The sequence below is a fragment of the Crinia signifera genome, chromosome 11, assembly GCF_055691185.1.
Source record: "Crinia signifera chromosome 11, ASM5569118v1, whole genome shotgun sequence".
Taxonomy (NCBI): domain Eukaryota; kingdom Metazoa; phylum Chordata; class Amphibia; order Anura; family Myobatrachidae; genus Crinia; species Crinia signifera.
The window spans coordinates 79,711,352-79,731,829 of record NC_139227.1 but is presented as its reverse complement, the minus strand read 5'-3'; the positions used below and the strand labels follow the sequence as shown (position 1 = coordinate 79,731,829).

Here is a 20,478-nt window from a genome sequence, read left to right as displayed (position 1 = left end):
TTCACACTACCCAGCAACCTGGGAAGAACACTGCTTTTATCCTGGGTCGGATTGCCGGGTTGTTGGACTCAGGATATTTGACATGGCCCTTTCACACCGCACGCTGACCCGGCAACAACCCAGGATCAACCCTGGTTATTTTTGTGGTGTGACAGGGGTATTAGCGATATCGGGGGCCAATTTCGTTCAGTGGGTACGCACAAAATCGGCTGACCATGACCTGTATTAATGTTTACAGAAATAATAAAATCCAAGAGCATATGGGGAAGTCTGTTGTTTTCCCCACTTACTCCTAATAATAATATAGCACGCACTCCTTTTTTCTGGAGGAAGGGTTTTCAACAATCTTGTCTATGGTCATTCTCTTATCTCTGAGCCATAGAACGTATAGGATTTGCAGCGTGCTTGTTCTGTCCTTCTGTATTCAGTGGTTTATTAGACTTTCCGGGCCAAGCCTAGAGAAAACACTCTCCAAAGCTTTATCCTGTATAACTAGGTTATGTATTCCATAAAATGCACTTACACAAATACAACTTCTTGAACATTAAGAACAGATAAGTTTCCTACTTGTAAGCAGGGCTTGGTTAAGTGAAAATAGAGTGCAGGTGGAACAGACCAGTGCACCAGTCCTCCTGTGCTGGTGCCGGGGAAAGGACGCGCCATTCAGAGACTGCTCCACCAACATGTTTTCAACAACGTCTTCTATGTAAAAACACTTGTCCACTACGATCTAAACATGTCACTCATCAGTTCATCCGATAATGAAAACAAATATAAATCTTATTCTTTTTTTGGAAGAAATATATTTTATGCTTTTATCCTTACATTGGGTATGGGTGATAGGGTCGACCGCTGAAGGTCAATAGGGCTTAAGGTGCCCACAGACGCATCAATTATCGAATGCGTTTTGTACTTTTTAAGCACAAATTGCATCTTATGTACAATTATTGGATGGTGTTTATGTTCCCGGGAGCCCGATATTGTATGTCTAAAAAAGTATGTGCTGCACGTACTTTTTAGACTACATCTGAAATTTAACATTACAAACATGGGTTCATCACATGCATCCAAGTGCACATCTCATAGCAAGCTGGAAGAAAAATTGTATAGAACCATTGTACAGTCAAAAACGCATAGCACAGTACAATTGTAGCGTCTGTGGGCACCTTTAGGCCGGCACCTGAAATAGGTTGACATGACTAGGGTCAAAAGGTCGACAAAAAGGCAACGCAAGCAATAGGCCGACATGTTCAACACACAAAAGGCCGACATGATCTTTTTACACTCCGATCCACGTGAACTACAAATGGGAACTGTAAAAGGTACATGTTACACTAATTGTGGGTACATATTGACAGATGTTGACATAGACAAAGAAAAACACGAAAACTCGTGTCGCCCTAATCAAGCTTTGACCATTTCCTGGTCATAGACCGGCAGATATAAGAACCAATTGGCCCATCTAGTTTTCCCCCTTTTTTTTACCATATTGTTACCTCAAACACTATTTCAGTCTAATTTCTTTGTAAGGCTATCCTTCTGTCTATCCCATGTATGTGTAAGTTGTTCTACTGTCAGCCTCTACTACAGGCATGTCCAAATTGTGGCCCTCCAGCTGTTGTGAAACTACACATCCCAGCATGCTTTTCCATAGTGTTAGCATTCTTTATTAGCAAAACTATGGCAAGGCATGATGGGACTTGTAGTTTCACAACAGCTGGAGGGCCATAGTTTGGACATGCCTGTTCTACCACATCTGATGGGAGGCTATTCCACTTGTCCACTACCCTTTCTGTGAAGTCCTTTCCCCACAGATTTCCGATGAACCTCCCTCCAGTTTTAGGGGGTTATTCTAATTCACTCGGAAAGGCACAGTCACTTTCTAATGGACAAAACCATGTGCACTGCAGGTGGGGCTGATGTTTCATGTTCAGAGAGACTTAGATTTGGGTGGGGGCTGTACTTCATACGGACATCTATATTGCAGTGTAAAAATAAAACAGCCAGTATTTACCCTGCACAGAAACAATAAAATACCCAGATCTCTGCGCATGTTACATCAGCCCCCCTGCAGTGCACATGGTTTTGTCCATTAGAGAGTGATTGTGCCTTTCCCAGTGAATCAGAATAACCCCCTAAGTGCATGTACTTGTGTTATAATACTTCTTTTGAAGAATGTTTCCCTCCTGGACCTTGTTAAAACCCATGATATATTTCAAAGTTTCTATGACGTCCCCCCTTTCCCTTCTTAGCTCCAAACTGTTGACCTTTTGCTTGCGTCAATGTTTACACTGTCTAACAGTAGTGGTCAAAATAATGACTGTTGACTTAGGCCAGTGATGGCTATCCTTGACACTCCAGCTGTTGTTGAACTACACATCCCAGCATTCCCTGCTACAGTTTTACTATTTGGCCATGCTAAAACTGATGCAGGGCATGCCTGGGATGTGTAGTTCAACAACAGCTGGAGTGTCAAGGTTAGCCATCACTGACCTAATGGGTGTGGATTATTACATAGACAGTGACTAGAAGTGTGCAATTCGGCAATCAAGGAATCCTAATCCATCCGAATTTCTTGTGGATCCGTACTGATCCAAAGCACCGGTCGGATTCCCGGAGGAGTTCCGAAATGAGACGCGGTCCAAATCATCCCACAGTTCAGAATTCAGATTTTTTAAATCTGAATTTCAGGTTCTGGTTTTTTTCTTTTTATTAATTTTAAACCAAAGAATCTGAACCAAAGCACTTTGAGGGTGGATTTTCCAAAATCTAAACACAATGGGCAGTATTCAATGAGGCTGATTTGCCATGTTTTATGGCGATTTTGTGCTATTTTCGTGCTGTACGGCGATTTTTTTTTTTTTTTTTTTTTTTTACTAAAACGGTGAATCACCCTATTCAATGACCAGATGGTGAATACATTTCAAGGTTTTTATCGCCATGATTCACCGAGTAGCAATCGTTATCTTTTTATGGTGAAGTGGAATGTGAACTTTTAAAATAAAGTGTTTTGTTTTTTTACATTTGGTGTAAAAAAAATCAGGCATTTTATTCTGAGGAGGGGCATGCTATTTTTATTCATGTGCAATTTTTATTACACAGAGCAGCCAGCAGGGAGCCGAGCCGCTCATTAGATATTCATATATTCACTGCACCCGATCATTACATATGCACGATCGGGTGTAGTGAATACCCGGTCCCCTGTTGGCTATCCCGGGGGACAGCCTGTGCTGCCTGGCTCCCGGGGAGCCCACCTCCCCCCCACAAACATTCTGGGGCAGGCAGGGAGACTTCCATCTCCCTGCCTGCCGCCGTCCTCAGTTAAAATTCGCCGGTCAGGGGCAGTGAGCCCCTGACTCGTTGAATACTGGAGCCGGCAAGGCTCCGGAACGCGGCGGGCAGTGGCGAATGTGCCGCAAATCCTAAACAGGATTCGCTGCACATCGTCAAAATTCTCATTGAATACTGCCCAATGACTAATTAGAACCAAAACACTCAGGTGAATACAATCTAACAATACCAAATATCAATAAAAAGTAATAATAATTGGTTAACTTTTCTTATATAAGAATCGATAAATGAGAATATTTTACGTTTTGGGTTTGTTAAACCTATATAATTTTCAGATGTGATAAATCAGTGATAGCAGAGAGACCTGAATTAGGAATAGTAAAAAAAAATTATGAACACCTAAAACCAATTTCCCATAGTGCTGTGCAAAATTAACTAAAAACTGTGTATGAATGTGACATTCTAATCTAGGGTTTTACATTCCACACATCAGACACATCATCCACACATACATGGTTTCCTTTGGTGTTATTTTGAAGGATGCATCAGCAGTGATGTATTACCGGAGAATACAGCGGTGATACATTTTTTGCATTCAGTTGTAATCAGGAACAGCAGGATGAGAAGGGTCCCCTCACACACTGTCCTTATTTGTATACATCAAAAAAGCATTTACACAACAACATTTTTTTAAACATTGAGACCTAATTCAAACCCGCCAAAAAATTACAACTTTGTAACTAGAAAACGGGTCCACGGTAAACCAAAATACTATGCCAGCAGACGTAACTGGTCTTGATACCAGTACAGTGCATACACCGCTCAACTGCCATATAACAATTCATACGGTGCCATCTTTAGAGGTGAATTATTTCCTAGAGCTACATTGAGCTAATGGGATCAATTCAATTAACAGCAATGTGAATAGCGGTAGTGGGGAGCTTCAGGAGCTAATGTTATCAGCGTGTGTCCAAGTAGATTCGGGGTGTGAGCAGTAATCCACTTATAATTTTTTTTGCTCTAGCACAGCGTAGACCGCATTGTGGGGGGGGGGGGGGGGGGGGCACGAAGTCGAAAGAAGCCGGTTCTCGCAATCCAAATACTCGCGAGTACCAGCATAAAAGCGTGCCGATTTTCAATAGCTCTGGGAACTCCCTCCTGGCGATATTCACATTACTGTGAATTGAATCAACCACTATGGAATCCGTTGTCCCATGTCAACCAATAGTGGTTAATTTATTGGCTGCTATCAACCACTTCTAATATTGACTCTAGCAAAGTATGAGGGTGGATCATTAAGTACCTGAGTTTGAAGCAGGTGGTGTTGCTGAGGAAAGTCTGTATTACTATTGTGTACTACCATCTTTCACCATACCTTATTTAAGATTGATTCATATGTACCCCCCCACCACCACAACAATGCACCAGCTCCCTCATCCGAAATTTTTGCGGCCAATTTGCAAGAATTGCACTATGAAATGTATTTTTCTCTACCGTCCAATGGGATACTGGGCTTCACTACTATGGGGATTGAGACCTCCGCAGGAGAGACAGGCACATAAAAGAACTTTCAGTGTGGGTGCACTGGCTCCTCCCCTCAATCTCCCTCCACTAGTCCGTTTTGAAAAATGTGCCTCAGGAGAGGCAGTGCTTCTGGATGCTCCAGAGTTTTTCTACATTTATTTTTTAAGTTTGTTATTTTGGGGCGCTGTGGTGACCACACAGCTGTCCTGCTTCGTGGGTGTCAGGGGAAGGGTCAGTCCCCGACCTCTTCAGGTGCAGAGCTGACCCTGCTACAGGACATTTCGGTCCTGCGTGGGACTTGTCACCGCACAGCATTGCGCTGTGGCGAGCAAGTCTCCTAGCCGCCGCACACCCCTGACAGGTCTGAAGACTTCAGTGGTGAGTACAGGCTGGGGGTCCCACAAGGGGTCCCCGCAGCCATTTCTGGTGCGGCAAGACGACGGCTAGTAATGGCGGCTCTCCAGCAGGGACCGCGTGAACACCGCGTCTGGTAACTGGCATAGGGGTGCTGCCGCTGGACCACCAGGGACACCCCTCAGGTTATAATGTATTATATATATTTTACACCTTTATTAATGTCAGTATAAATATATAGAAGCGCCAGCTCCGTGTACAGGGGGCGGGGCTTCACTCAGAGCGGGACCAAGCTCTGCTGGGCGCGCGCTGTCACTTCCTGCTTCTTCAACACGCTGCCAGACTCCATTACAGAGGGCTCCTCACTGGCGTGGTGGATCCGGGTACTTGCAGCACGGCAGAGACAGCAGGTTTTCATAGCGATTTAGCGCTGCTGCGCTATCTGGCTTAGTCAGACACTGTGTTGTTCATATCACTGTGTAAGCGTTACCAGCTCACCCAGATCTGTGAGTTCAGGTTAACGGTGTACTTGGCTCCCCAATTGCTCTGTTTTTTCCCCACTGATTAGTTACAGAACACAGCATAAAACAAGCACATAGTCTGTTTTTCATATCCAGTGGTGCGGTGTGTGCACGTGTGTGACTGCGTGGGGGTTGTGTTGTACTGCAGATTGTACAGCAGACATTGTTAGTACTGTCTCATCATGGTGAAAAAGTTCACTTGCATGGTGTGTAGCACCAAGTTTGTGCCCAAGTCACAGGTTACTTGTGAGGCTTGTATGTCACCTCAGCCCAGCAGTGCTGACACCCAGATCAGTGGGGTGCCCCCACAGCTTGTGGGGCCGTCGCAGGCAGACGAGCAGGAGCCTGCTTGGGCCTCCAACATAAAGACCTTGTTGGATTCTGTGGCTTCACAGCTTTCCACTAACACTCAGCAAACGCAGAGGGTTCAGAGGGAATTGTCCATGTTAGCTGCCAGGGTGGATATTCTTCATACCCTTAATGTACCTCCTCCCCCCGCACAGCCTCAAAGGAGGCAGGCGACTGCAATGGATCCTGACACAGATGATGATGATGAGGACATATTGGAGGAGGGTGAGGAGCAGGGTCTGCAGGAACCAGCTCCTGAGGCGGCCATTAGGGATGTTTTAGATCTCCCAGTGGAGGCATCCGCAGAAGGAGATCCTTTCTTCATGACTCAGAGGAAACAGCCAGTATACTTCCCTGAGCAGGCGGAGTTAGAAACTGTTTTCAGGGCTGCATGGCAAAACCCTGATAAGAGGTTTACCCTTTCAAAGCGGTTCACAAATGCTTATCCTTTTGAACCTTTGGGCAGAAAGAAGTGGGAGGAGCCACCGGTAGTGGACTCCTCTGTCTCCCGCCTCTCTAAAAAGGTGTTGTTACCAGTCCCAGGGGTATCCACCCTTAAGGACGGGCGGACAGAAGGCTGGAAGCTACCCTCAAGTCCATATATACGGCTAGTGGGGCATCCCAGCGTCCAGTTTTAGCCAGCTGCTGGATGGCCAAGGCTATTCATACCTGGTCAACCCAGATTCAGGAAGGGTTGTTGGGTGACATGACTGTGGCCCAGATAGGGGACAGCCTGCGTCACATTCAGGATACCGCAAAAATCCTGTGCGAGGCACAAAAGAAATTGGGCGCAATAAACGCGCGCAATTCAGCCATGGCGGTTTCAGCCAGACGGGCCTTGTGGCTGCGTCAGTGGTCTGCAGATGTAGACTCAAAGAAGAGTGTGGAGGGTATTCCCTTTACAGGAGAATGGCTGTTTGGCAGTGAATTAGACGGTTGGATTTCCAAAGCCACGGCAGGAAAATCTACCTTCCTTCCATCAGCCCCCACGGTTGCAAAGCGTACCTTCACAGGTGCTTCCCAGCAGTCCTTTCGTGGGAACAGGTTTCGCCCCAAGGCTAGGGGCGCCTCCAATGCCAGCAGGGGCACGAGAGGCAAGTTTAGGAAGCCTAACACCTCCAACACCCAGGACCGTCCAAATGCCGCGACTTCCTCTAAGCCTGCAGCATGACGGGGTTTTCCCGCCACGAGACTCTCTCGCGGTGGGAGCGCGATTGTTGCATTTCAGCCATGTGTGGGACGCCTCGGGTCTGGATTCCTGGGCCAGAGGTCTCATTTCTCTAGGTTACAGGCTGGAATTCGACAAACCCCCTCCCAGACGATACTTCAGGTCGGCACTTCCAGCATCCCAGGAAGATCAGGTGCTCCTTCAGGGGGCCATTACCAGGCTGCTTCAGTCTCAGGTAATTGTACCGGTGCCAGACACGGAGCAGGGCCAGGGATATTATTCCAACTTATTCCTGGTACCGAAGCCAGACGGCTCAGTAAGACCCATCCTGAATCTAAAGTCACTGAACCCCTTCCTGCGCGTGTTCAAGTTCAGGATGGAGTCCTTGCGCTCTGTGATCGCCAGCCTAGAAAGAGGGGAGTTCCTGGCCTCTATAGACGTCAAAGACGCCTATCTACACATTCCTATCTGGCCCCCACACCAAATCTATCTCAGGTTTGCCTTGGGGAACGACCATTACCAATTCCGGGCGTTACCTTTCGGCCTGTCGACAGCCCCGCGGGTTTTCACAAAGGTAATGGCGGAAATGATGTCACTACTCAGGCTCCGAAGGGTGAATGTAGTGCCATACCTGGACGACCTGCTAATAAAAGCAGGGTCGGCGGAGGCTTTAAGCAGTGCTCTCAATCTGTCCATACAGGTTCTAAGAGACCACGGGTGGATCCTGAACATGCCCAAGTCATCGCTGGTTCCGACCCAGAGGATGGTTTTCTTGGGCATGATCCTGGATACATCGGAACAAAGAGTCTTTCTGCCGATGGAAAAGGTCACTGCAATACAACAGCTGGTCAGGGAGGTCCTACAGTCACCTCTGGTACAGATCCATCTTTGCCTCCGGCTTCTAGGCAAGATGGTGGCTTCATTCGAAGCAATACAATTTGGCCGCTTCCATTCCAGGACTTTTCAATTGGATATTCTGACAAAATGGTCCGGCTCCCCCCTGCAGATGCGCAGAAGGATTGGCCTTGCAACAAAAACCAGGATCTCGCTACAGTGGTGGCTAGATTCATCCAATTTGTTGGCAGGCAGACGGTTCCAGATCCAGGACTGGATTCTGGTAACCACGGACGCCAGCCTGAGGGGCTGGGGAGCTGTGACACAGGGAGTCCGCCTACAGGGTCGATGGTCTCCACTGGAGTCAGGCCTTCATATCAACAAGCTGGAGTTGAGGGCGGTCTACTATGCCCTGTTACAGGCAGCTCCATTGTTACAGGGAAAGGCGATCCAGGTCCAGTCGGACAATGCCACCACTGTGGCCTATATAAATCGGCAGGGTGGTACCAAGAGCATGCCTTGCATGAGAGAAGCGTCAAAAATTCTGTCCTGGGCGGAACAGAATGTCCAGGCCCTGTCTGCCATTTTTATCCCGGGGGTCGACAATTGGGAGGCGGACTTCCTGAGTCGTCACGATCTTCACCCGGGACAGTGGGGCCTTCACACTCAAGTGTTCGATGCCATAGTGGATCTGTGGGGGCTCCCTCAGATCGACCTGATGGCTTCACGATTGAACCACAAGGTAGCAATGTACTGTGCACGGACCAGAGACCCAGGGGCGATAGCGGTGGACGCTCTCACCTGGACCTGGGATTTCCAATTGGTGTACCTCTTCCCACCTCTCCCATTGTTGGCTCGGGTGCTAAAGCGGCTCCGGCATCAGGGGACGGAGGCCATACTGGTGGCACCAGACTGGCCAAGAAGGGCCTGGTACGGGGACATTCAGGCCATGCTAGTGGAAGACCCGTGGCGTCTGCCCCTAAGAGAAGACCTGCTCCTCCAGGGCCCGTTCGTCTTCCAGGACTTACAGCGGCTACGTTTAACGGCCTGGAGGTTGAGCGGCAGATCTTAGTCCACAAGGGTCTCCATCCCTCTGTCGTCACTACAATGATAAAAGCCAGGAAGCCGGTGACGGCGTCTCATTATCATGTAATATGGCGCAGATATATTGCCTGGTGTGAGAAGAATGACTTGCCTCCGGCCAGTTTTCGATTAAACAGTCTGCTACGTTTCCTTCAGGTTGGCTTGGATAAGGGACTCAGATTGGGTTCCTTAAAGGTCCAAATCTCCGCACTATCTGTGTTTTTCCAGAAAAAGATTGCGGCCTTGCCGGAAGTGCAAACCTTCTTACAGGGGGTGCTGAGGATTCAGCCCCCCTTTGTGCCTCCCAATGCACCATGGGATTTGGAAGTAGTTCTTACTTTCTTAAAATCAGCCCGGTTTGTTCCACTGGAGGAGTCTGAGCTGCGACACCTCACTTGGAAGACTGTTGTTCTGCTGGCTCTAGCTTCGGCCAGGAGGGTGTCCGAGCTCGGGGCCTTATCTTGTCGGAGCCCTTACCTTGTGTTCCACAACGATAGGGCGGAACTCAGGACTAGACCACAATTCCTTCCAAAGGTGGTGTCAGGGTTCCACCTAAACCAACCTATTGTGGTTCCTTCTAGCGCGACACACCCAGATATACCAGATACCTTGGATGTGGTCCTCACCCTTAAGGGGTATGTCAAGCGCACAGCTAGGATCCGTAAGACGGACAGCCTGTTTGTGCTTTATGATGCGCAGAAGAAGGGTTTACCTGCTTCAACGCGTACCATTGCAAGGTGGATAAGATGTACTATCCAGCAGGCTTATGCATCAGCTGGTTTGTCGCTTCCTTTTTCAGTAAAGGCTCATTCAACCAGGTCTGTAGGTACCTCTTGGGCGGCTGCTCGAGGGGTGTCGGCAATGCAGCTATGCAGGGCCGCAACTTGGTCAGGGCAACACACATTTGTGAAGTTCTACAAGTTTGACACCCTGGCCAGGGAGGATTCCCAGTTCGGGAATGCGGTTCTACAGCAGAATCCGCACGTTCCCACCCGTTCTGGTAGCTTTGGGACCTCCCCATAGTAGTGAAGCCCAGTATCCCATTGGACGGTAGAGAAAATAGGATTTTGGGTACCTACCGGTAAATCCTTTTCTCGTAGTCCATATGGGATACTGGGAGCCCGCCTCAGTGCGGCTTTTTCTGCTGTCAGACCTACTTCATTGTTAGGCTTATTGCCTTGTTTTCTATAGGATAAATATGACTATAGATTTGTTCTAGTTACAGGTGTCCTCTTAAGTTGTTAGGATTCACCTCTTTTATATGTTTTTTGTTCGTTTGGGTGTGCTGGATGAATCTCACCACAATACATTATCACATACTCCTCACATGCTCTCCTTCGGCACAGTTTTTGCATTAACTGACTAGTGGAGGGAGATTGAGGGGAGGAGCCAGTGCACCCACACTGAAAGTTCTTTTATGTGCCTGTCTCTCCTGCGGAGGTCTCAATCCCCATAGTAGTGAAGCCCAGTATCCCATATGGACTACGAGAAAAGGATTTACCGGTAGGTACCCAAAATCCTATTTTTTTTTTCTACGCAAGCCACGTTTGCAGGTTAGGGAACAGAAATAAGTTGCAGGGAGCCAAGTCGGGTGAGTATGGTGGATGCGTCAACCAGGGCCGGTGCAAGGCATCTAGGCGCCCTAGGCAAACCTACAGGATACTGCCCCCCCCCCCCCAAAACAAAAACACATTACCCTAGACTCAAATCCTGATAACAGTCAGAATGAACAAAACCACCTTGTAAATGACTGCCACCATATATGATGCAGACACACACCGCACCCGGCCACCCCCATGAGCAAATGCAGGTTCTTTTAAAATTTTAATTCCACTGACTCACTGTTTAACACACGGAGCCCGCCCGTGTACCAGCTAGCCGCTGCGCTGACAGACAGACAGTTCTGAATCCCCAGTTATCAGGCCTGCCTGCTACAGCGGGAAACTTTGTCGCCCCCGTCAGTCAGTCAACTGCCTGTCAGCGTTACTTAATCCCCTGCCCGCCTCCCCACCCTGGACGGTCTGGACCGGACACCGAAACACACGAGCGGGCGGCAGAGCAATGTACTGACTCCGGCGGGTGGAGGAGCGCCCGCCCGCCCAGCTACTTAGTGAAACACATTCACTAAGTAGCTGGGTGGGCGGCGGCGGCTCCTCCACCCGCCAAAGTCAGTACATTGCTCTGCCGCCCGCATCATCATGTGTGTCGATGTCCGGTCCAGACCATCCAGGGTGGGGAGGCGGGCAGGGGATTAACGCTGACAGGCAGCTGACTGACTGACAGGGGCTACGAAGTTTCCCGCTGTAGCAGGCAGGCCTGATAACTGGGGAGTCTGTCTGTCAGCGCAGCAGCTGGCTAGTACGCGGGGGGACGGGCCGGGGACGGTGGGGGTCCAAATAAGTAGAGTTACTCACAAATAGCTGCTTGCTTGTTGTCTCTGCAGGCCTGGCAGCTTCTCCGGGCTCTGCTCTGCGGTAGCGTCAACAGCATAGCTTCCTGCTGGCTGCTGCTTCACCCCGGCTGCAGCTCACTACCGCCCCCCAGTGGCCGGCGCCCTAGGCAAATGCCTAAACTTGCTTAGTGGTGGCGCCGACCCTGGCGTCAACAATTTATAGCGCAATTCATGCAATTTGGCCGCAACAATTCCAGGTGAGGGAGCTGGTGCATTGTCGTGGTGTTAAAAAAAACTAACCTATGAATCAATCTGAAATTTGGTATGGCGTTGTTTAAACACGCCATACCAAAGCAACGCCACCTGCCTTCAAACAGTGGTACTTTTTTATCCACCGTCGTTGAGCTGCCATTTCCTTTTTTTTTTCCTTACAAATGGCAAAAACATTTTCTGCTTGTGAGCAAAAGGACATATATTAGGGATAGGGTGGTTTCAAAATAGACCATATATTTTTCTCATCCATATTACACATACTGATGTTGAAAAAAAATGTTTTTTTTTTTTTTTTTATGTCTTTATTTGAGGCCTTTGTTATTGCCTATGATGAATTAAATGTGGCTTAATAGAAGGGTATATGTATAGCCAAGATATGGGCAGACTACTTTTTCACATGTAGTGAATTTATTTTTCAGTACACATAATTAGAAGTGCAATGACTACAGCTGCCACTAGATGTCGCTATGCCCTTCTGAAGTGAGCCATCCTTTTTTATTTATTTTTTTACTTCTAAAAGTCTTTTATTGTTTTTTAAGTAGCTATCTTTCATGATCTTTTTGCTTTCCACCGTATTTTCACATAGGTTTGTCACAATTAAATAACTTGTCATCTGTATCCATAGTGCTTATGTGCATAGAAATGAAAGTTTGCTGCTGTTGTTGTATTCACCTTCTGCCACTAGATGGCAGTATTTAACTCTGTTAAGGATATTGATACTTTTTAACGCAGTTCAGTTGCATTTCATTCGGTTTGTTTTAATAGCGCGTATTTTATAAAAAATGTCATATACAGAGATTAAGGGGGAGATTCTCTATCACAGAAATGCGGTAAAAACCCCGTTATCGGGGTTTTTACCGCATTTCTGTATGCTGTACTGTCCCTCTGCAGAGACAGCGCTGCGGAGGGAATCGCCAGCAAAAGCTGGCGATTCCCTGCAGAAGCCTATGGGCTTCTTACCGCAGCGCTGTTTGAGGGATCCATCACGGATCCCTCCCAGCGTGCCCTGCGGTCGCTCTGCGCATGCGCAGATGGACTCCCAGGTCACAGACCTGAAGTCCAGCACCGGCGCCGCATCGCAGGGACAGCTCTTATCGCAAGAGCTGTTACTTGCGTTAATAACGGCATATGTTAGAACATATGCCGTTATTAATAATGCGATGCCCGGCGATAATGGGCAGCGGATGTTACAACATCCCGCCCCTAGGGGGAGATTCTCTAAGAATCTCCGCCCCCCTTCGCATATTTAATTATCGCATATGCTGTAACATATGCGATAATTAAGGCAAAGGACAGCTCTTGCATTAAGAGCTGTCCTTTGCGGTGAAAGTCGCCGGGTCCCAGCAGGTCCCGGCGGCTCTCCCCTCCCTCCCACACCCGGCGCTGCTGCTACTGCGCCGGGCTCTCCTCCTCCCTGCGCCCGGAAGAGGATCAGTGCAGGGAGGAGGTCACAGGTCCGGGCAGCACAGCTCTGTGCTGCCCGGACACAGGTGAGGGGGGAGGGGGCGATGCGGGGCGGCGGAGGGTTTCGATAGAAGCCCATTGGCTTCTATGGGGCATCGCCTGATTTTTCTGGCGATGCCCCCCGCCGCGGTAACCCGGTGGGGGATGCTTACAGCATCCCAAAATGCGGTAAAAACCCAGATAACGGGGTTTTTACCGCATTTTTAGCTTAGAGAATCTCCCCCCTAGTCTTTATCAATTTTTAGTATTTCTGAAGCCCAACTTATGAATTTGTATTGCATTTTAGGCCATCCTGGATCTGAGCACACAATCTGCCAAATCTATTGTGCTCTCTTCAGGGCTGGCTTTAAGTAACAGGCAACCCATACACTACACATTTTTGCCTCCCAGCAATTGGCATTCTCCCATGACCATCCCTTCATCGATTCATGGATGCCGCCCGCTGTAAGGATAAATGTGTAGCCCCTCGACCTGGTGGCCCCTTAGGTACCCGTGAGAGATGAAACTTAAACTCCACATGAAACACACAGTAGTAGGTTAAGATTCACTCTGGTTTATTAGGAGTTTCACAGTAAGTTAAAAGACATGATACATGGGTGTGGACAAATGTGTGGTACTTTGTTATTGGCTGTTTAACAGTTGCTGGGCAGATTAAACAGGAGACATACAAAATATTATACACAAAAGAAATGAGTAACAAGGGGGGGTTTCGATTATACAAGAGTTTATGCAGGTGCACGCTGCATACCAATTCCAAGGGGAAATAGAAACAGTATAGAGAGAGATAAGACACACTCAGGCTTACAATGACCTTGCGATGTAACCATGAAAAAACAGTCTACGTGCAAATTCTTATATGCTACATGGATTCTAGATTTTAACCCTTCAATCCCCTCTTAGAATCATGAATTTAGATGATATGATTCTTCTTACTGAATTCCTTATTTCTGTGCTTAGCAAGATATTGTTTGTAGCCTTCAGGGGAATTTGCGTGTGCAGGGGCAATGGATTCATACATAAGAGTATTTTCAATACCTTTGGTAGCAAGTTTTCTACAACATGGTATAATGCAAAATACAACAATACAGATAATAGTAAGAATAATCAATATATAGATTGCTAATTGAACAAGGGCCTGCTTCCAGTTTTCAAACCATCCAAACCATTGGCTCCATGGGTTATCGATGCCTGAATTCTTCTTCAATTCTATTGATAAATCCTCCAGTTTTTTAATAGCTAGAGTAACTTTACCATTGGGGCCTGTATTGTCAGGGATATATGTACAACATCCTTCAACTTTCCTTATATAAACACAAACTCCTCCTTTCTCTGCTAATATCATATCTAGAGCCATACAATTTTGAAATGTCATTTGTGATATGGCTTCTAATTGTTCTGCAATGCCTTTTAAAGCATCTCTTGTATCATTTACAAATCTCTGCTGGTTGTAGTAAATGTAATTAATCCAAGCAACATTTTTGTTTGCAGTGATTATGGGTATGATGGATTCAAAGCCAGCCGCAACTTGATCTCTGGCCTTAAATTCATCTGGGACCCCTCTTGGGACACCAATTGCATCAATATATACATGTGGATCAAAACTCCCTAAAGGTGTTTCCCTTTTCTTTCTATTAATTGTGTCTTCAGGCAAAGGTGCCTCTATTTCTGCAGGTAGTATGTGTAAGGGCATAATAATTTTGGCTAGAGCACACTGTCCCTGCCAAGGAGTATCTAGCTTAGTTCTTATCTTCATATCACCGCAAATATAGTAAATGTCACCAAGGGATTTAGTCTGGTTGACAAGTACAATGTGTCTATATTTACTACAGTATCCATCAGGAAAGGTTCTTAAATTTCTTCCTGTTGTGTCATTGGATACATAACATGTGTAGTTACCTGGGTAAATGGTGATGGTGTTTCCTGGGTTAGAATTCTTTGACAATATGGGATATTTCATTTTCCATAACTCACATTCACTATCATTTGTACGAGTACCATTATATAAACTGAAAAAAACAATTCTCTTGGGATTCTGGGATGTTTAAAGGTACAGTGCCTAGATGAGGCCTGGATTTTGCACAGACATAACAATTACTTCTATTATGTGTATCAGCTAGTTTTGGGAACTGGAAATAATCAAGTACAAATGTGGCAGTATGAGTGTTAGATGAGTTAAACCATAGGGTTAGTAGTTCACCATTTTGGGTTATATCTACTTCAGCTTTAAGGGGAATGCAAAGAGCAAGAACGAGCAAAGTTATTGGGGTCAATATCAGGGGCTGGTCCAGAGTTGGAGTCATCATGGAATGGGTCCTCTTCTCCACGTTGGAGGTCAGGGTTGTCTACCCTCGTTAGTACCTCGTCCTGTTGGAGGTCAGGGTTGTCTACCCTCGTTAGTACCTCGTCCTGTTGGAGGTCAGGGTTGTCTACCCTCGTTAGTACCTCGTCCTCGATCTGTTCTCTATCCGGGACGTTACTCGGGATTCTCTTTACCCTGGATGCGTGTATCCACACTAGACTCTCTTCTGTAAGGACAGCCGTCCTTGTTACCGCTACGATCTCTGTTTCTGGACCATAGGTGAAGTCTCCTGGGCTCTTATTTCTGGCGAGGACCTTCACAACGACCTTGTCTCCAACCTGGAAGGGGTGTGTTGGTTCCTGTGGATTAGAAGGATTTTTACAAATAACACCATGTTCAATTTCACTAAGTCTGGTGATGAGGGACCTAACATACTCTTCTCTAATCTGTTCTAGATCTCCTTCCTGGACTATCATTGGTTTCTTGGCCCAAGGTGTGGGAAAAAGTCTTCCCATCAGAATTTCAAAGGGTGAATAACCCAGAGTCTTTTGGGGGGTCATTCTAATTTCTGCTAGGACTATGGGGAGGGTTTGTTTCCATTTATTAAATGTTCCTCCTGTGGCTTTCCTAAGTTTATCCTTTTCTCCACTATCCCTGAACTTTGAGAATGATAGGGAATGTGAAATTTCCTCTCTATTTGAAATGCTTTCACTAAAGCTTGTGTGATTTTTTTGCTGTAAAGGCAGTGCCTTTGTCGCTATCTATTTGGAGCGGGCATCCCCATCTAGGGATGATTTCTTGTGTTAGTATGCGTGCAACTGTTTTTGCATCTTCTGCTTTTGTGGGAAATGCCTCTGGCCATCTGGAAAACATATCTACTATGACCAGAGCATACTCCTGTTTTGTACCTTTGTTAGGTATGTGTGTAAAATCAATTTGCAAATGTGTGAAAGGAGTAGTTGGGTACTCCGGGTGTTGATGCTTTGCTTTCATTGGGTTATTAGGGTTGTTGCGCAGACAGGTAATACATCTGCTAATGTACTAATCTACCAATGTTTTAGCATCTGTGATATAAAAGTCTTTGCTCAAAAGTATAGCTGTGGTGATTTTGCTATAAAGTCCTACCCCATGGTAGTAAGCAATGAACAATGGGGCGCTTGATTGTGGTATGCATGGCTTCCCCTCTTTGCAGATCAATCCTGTTATAGGATTTTTCTGCAATATTGGAAATAACCAGTCATCCAAGTCTTTTTTGTGATGCTGAGCTTTGTAGTTCAGTGATCAGGTTTATCTTTCTACATTTGGCAAGCTCTTGTGAGCGCTATGAGTTCTGCAGCTTGTGCTGATTGATATGGAATGGGTCTCGCTTCTAAAATGTCATTTGGGAGGCGTACCACTGCGTAGCCTGCCTGATATGTCGAGTCATTGGGTCTACTACAAGAACCATCCACAAATACATGGTCAGAACCTGGTATTGTTACAAGGGAAATGTCAAGTCTAGGGGAGGTCTCTGACTCTATTGATGCAGAACAGTCATGATCGTCAGGAATGTCATCCTGGGAGCCCTTTAGTCCTAAAAGTGCATTAAGAATGGGTGCGGGGCCTGAGGATGCGTTTGCATACTTAATGGTGAGTGAGGGGCTTCCTAGCAACAGAACCTCATCTCCACTAAGACGCTGGGCTGACATGTTGTGTGTGTAGCCCTTTAAGTAATGCTACAACATTATGTGTGGTATGGAGAACAGTGGGTGAGCCTAGGGTGAGTGTGGTTGCCATCTCAGCTACCATTGCACAGGCCACCAGTGCCCGAAGACAGGCAGGCATACCTTGGACCGACATCGGCATCACTTTGGAAAAAAAATGCCACGGGGCGCAGCTTACCTCCATATTTTTTGTGTCAGCACACCCGCCATGGTTTTACATTTTGTCCCTTGCATATAAATGAAATGGTTGTACATAGTTTGGGAGGGTCAATGCCGGACTTTTCATCAACATACATTTTTTAAGGCTTTCATATGCATTTAACATTTCTTGTGACCATTGTATCTGTTTAGGTTTGTCATTGAGTGTGGCTTGTTTTAAAATGTTATCATAGTAGGAACAGTCAGAAATCCACTGTCTGCAATAATAGTGTTTGGGCGGACCAGACCCAGTACAGACTGAATGCGTTGTGGGCTGACTTTCCTTTCCCCTTTTGTCAAGACAAAACCTAAATATTCAACATTCTTTTTGCACCATTGCATTTTTGCTTTTTGACACTTTGTGCCCACATTCACAGAGCCAGTTTAACAGTGATATACCATCCTCTCGGCATGCCTCCTTTGTTGAACTACAGATAAGCAGATCATCTGCATACTGTAGCAGGACTGAACCATAGGGGGGTGCCAGGGGGGTTGTGGCTTGGAGCACGATGCTGTACACAACAGGGGAGTTAATATACTCCTGTGGCAGTCTGCATCATGTTAACTGCTGGCCTCAAAAGAAAATGCAAATAACAGTTGTGTCTGGGTGTCCACAGATATGCTAAAAAATATATTTTTCAAATCGGTTACTGAGAAGTAGGTGGCATCTACAGGGATGGCTGAGATGAGTGAGTTTATATCAGGTACAGTGGGTGCAATGGGAACAATTAATTGGTTTATTGCTCTGAGGTCCTGTTGACCATGTCTGAGGATTTACAGTGTCTAATTCTGTGTTTGGGTCAGAACTGTCAGTCATGAGCAAGTGTGGTGATGAAACATCAATTCCCTTTCCTGCTTCTGATGGACTAATTGTGATTTCTAGCACAGAGAGAAGATCTCTGCCTAGCAAATTCATTGGGCAGTCAGGTATTACAGTAAATTCATGTTTTCCTATGTCATGGCCCTTTAAGGTCTGTCTCTGCCAGTCAATCTGAAATCTGGGGTTGTCTCTAGGTCTGGGTTGGCTGGGCTGCATGGGGTTACTGATCTGTCGGGGTTTGTTTGAAGGGAACGGACAGTCTCTAGCCTAATGGCTATCCCTTTCACAGTTATAGCAGCTTGTCTGCCTGTTGGGTGGGGGTCCCGCAGGAGCCCTCTGAGGTAGTCTGTCTCTAGGAGGACGGAATGGTTTATTCTGTCTCCTAGGATTGTTTTGATTTTGGAAGCGTATGAACGGGGTATGTGATGGTGTGACAGTGTTTCTTTTAACTTCAAAACAACCTGCTGCTTCCTTTTTATACAAATGTTTTTCAAAATCCTTCACTGTATCAGAGGTTTAAGTTGAAACACTCTGCTTCACAGCGAGGCTATACATCGGCAGCAGATTATTAATGAAAGTGGAAACAAGTAAATTATCATTATGCAGAAGCGGCAGACCTGCTTCCTCGGTCCAGCACTTCTTGAATCTTTTCCAGAAATTTGTCACTGTTTCTGACACTTTCTGCTTACAACTTACAGCTATGGGGAGAGATGAGCGTGCTTTAAACACTTCATTCATATGTGCAGCAAGTTGATCCCACATAGCATCTATGCCTTCTTGTGTATTAAGTGGGTAACCTACAGTTGTTTGTGTGACTGAGGGTACACTGATAAGTGGAACTTTTTCCCAGTCTCATTTATTGTAATGGTCAATTATATCATTAACAATGAGTCTCATATCTCCTTGGGTAAAGCTGCGTCCTTTGCATGCTTTCTTTAAATATATTATACATCCTATTGGTGTTATTATTGTTTTGGGACAATTTTTAATTATCCTATCTATCCCGCTAAATTGTCTACTCAAGGGTTAATGAAATAGTAACTTGTGGGGGAGACACGGGCAACATATTCTTTACATGTCTCTCCTGGTAAAAGCGGGGAATATTCTGTTTCTTTACTCTAATATAATCCCATAATATAACAGTATGTCAGTCAATATAGTCACAATAATATCTGTCACAAGTCAAGTCGCAATTGTACTTAAAATTACTTTAAACAAAATGACATTCAGTAGCCAAATCACTTTGCAAATCTACTTAGGATCACTTTAAACAGCAATAACACTCAGTGGCGTACACTTACCACCCGTTCACTGAGTATCCTTAATACAAAACATACATAAAGGCAGACAGAACACTTCAGCGTACGTACACTTACCATCCGTCTACTGAGTGTTTAAACAAATACACAGTTTGCAACATTAACAGACAAACATGTACATACCGTACATATATTTAGGCGATCAGATCGAGGAGGCTTTCTCTGTGAACCCCTGGTTCAATTGCGGTATCCCGGATACCTGTTTCGTAATCTCAAGTCCCGGACTTGAATTACCTTTACGTGGACCCCAGGTCCTTTTTTATGACGTGGACCCCTGGTCCTTGTATCCCTGATACATTTATGGCGTCATAAATTTCCTTACATACAATTACGTAATATTAAGTCCCGGACTTAAATATTACCTTGTCACGTGTTCCCGGAACACGGAGTGAGTTCAGATTCTCAAATTCAGCAGGTGGCCGCAATCCCGTGGAGGGGACGGCCGGCTGAATCCCAGACGAAGCCCTCAAATTGTAAGGATAAATGTGTAGCCCCTCGACCTGGTGGCCCCTTAGGTACCCGTGAGAGATGAAACTTAAACTCCACATGAAACACACAGTAGTAGGTTAAGATTCACTCTGGTTTATTAGGAGTTTCACAGTAAGTTAAAAGACATGATACATGGGTGTGGACAAATGTGTGGTACTTTGTTATTGGCTGTTTAACAGTTGCTGGGCAGATTAAACAGGAGACATACAAAATATTATACACAAAAGAAATGAGTAACAAGGGGGGGTTTCGATTATACAAGAGTTTATGCAGGTGCACGCTGCATACCAATTCCAAGGGGAAATAGAAACAGTATAGAGAGAGATAAGACACACTCAGGCTTACAATGACCTTGCGATGTAACCATGAAAAAACAGTCTACGTGCAAATTCTTATAT

General features: G+C 46.0%; 1 protein-coding gene across 1 annotated transcript in view; it reads left to right on the top strand.

Moving 5' to 3' along the window:
* HRAS (HRas proto-oncogene, GTPase) overlaps positions 1 to 20,478 on the top strand; it is a 98,453-nt gene that overhangs the window by 43,093 nt on the left and 34,882 nt on the right. The window lies entirely within an intron of this gene.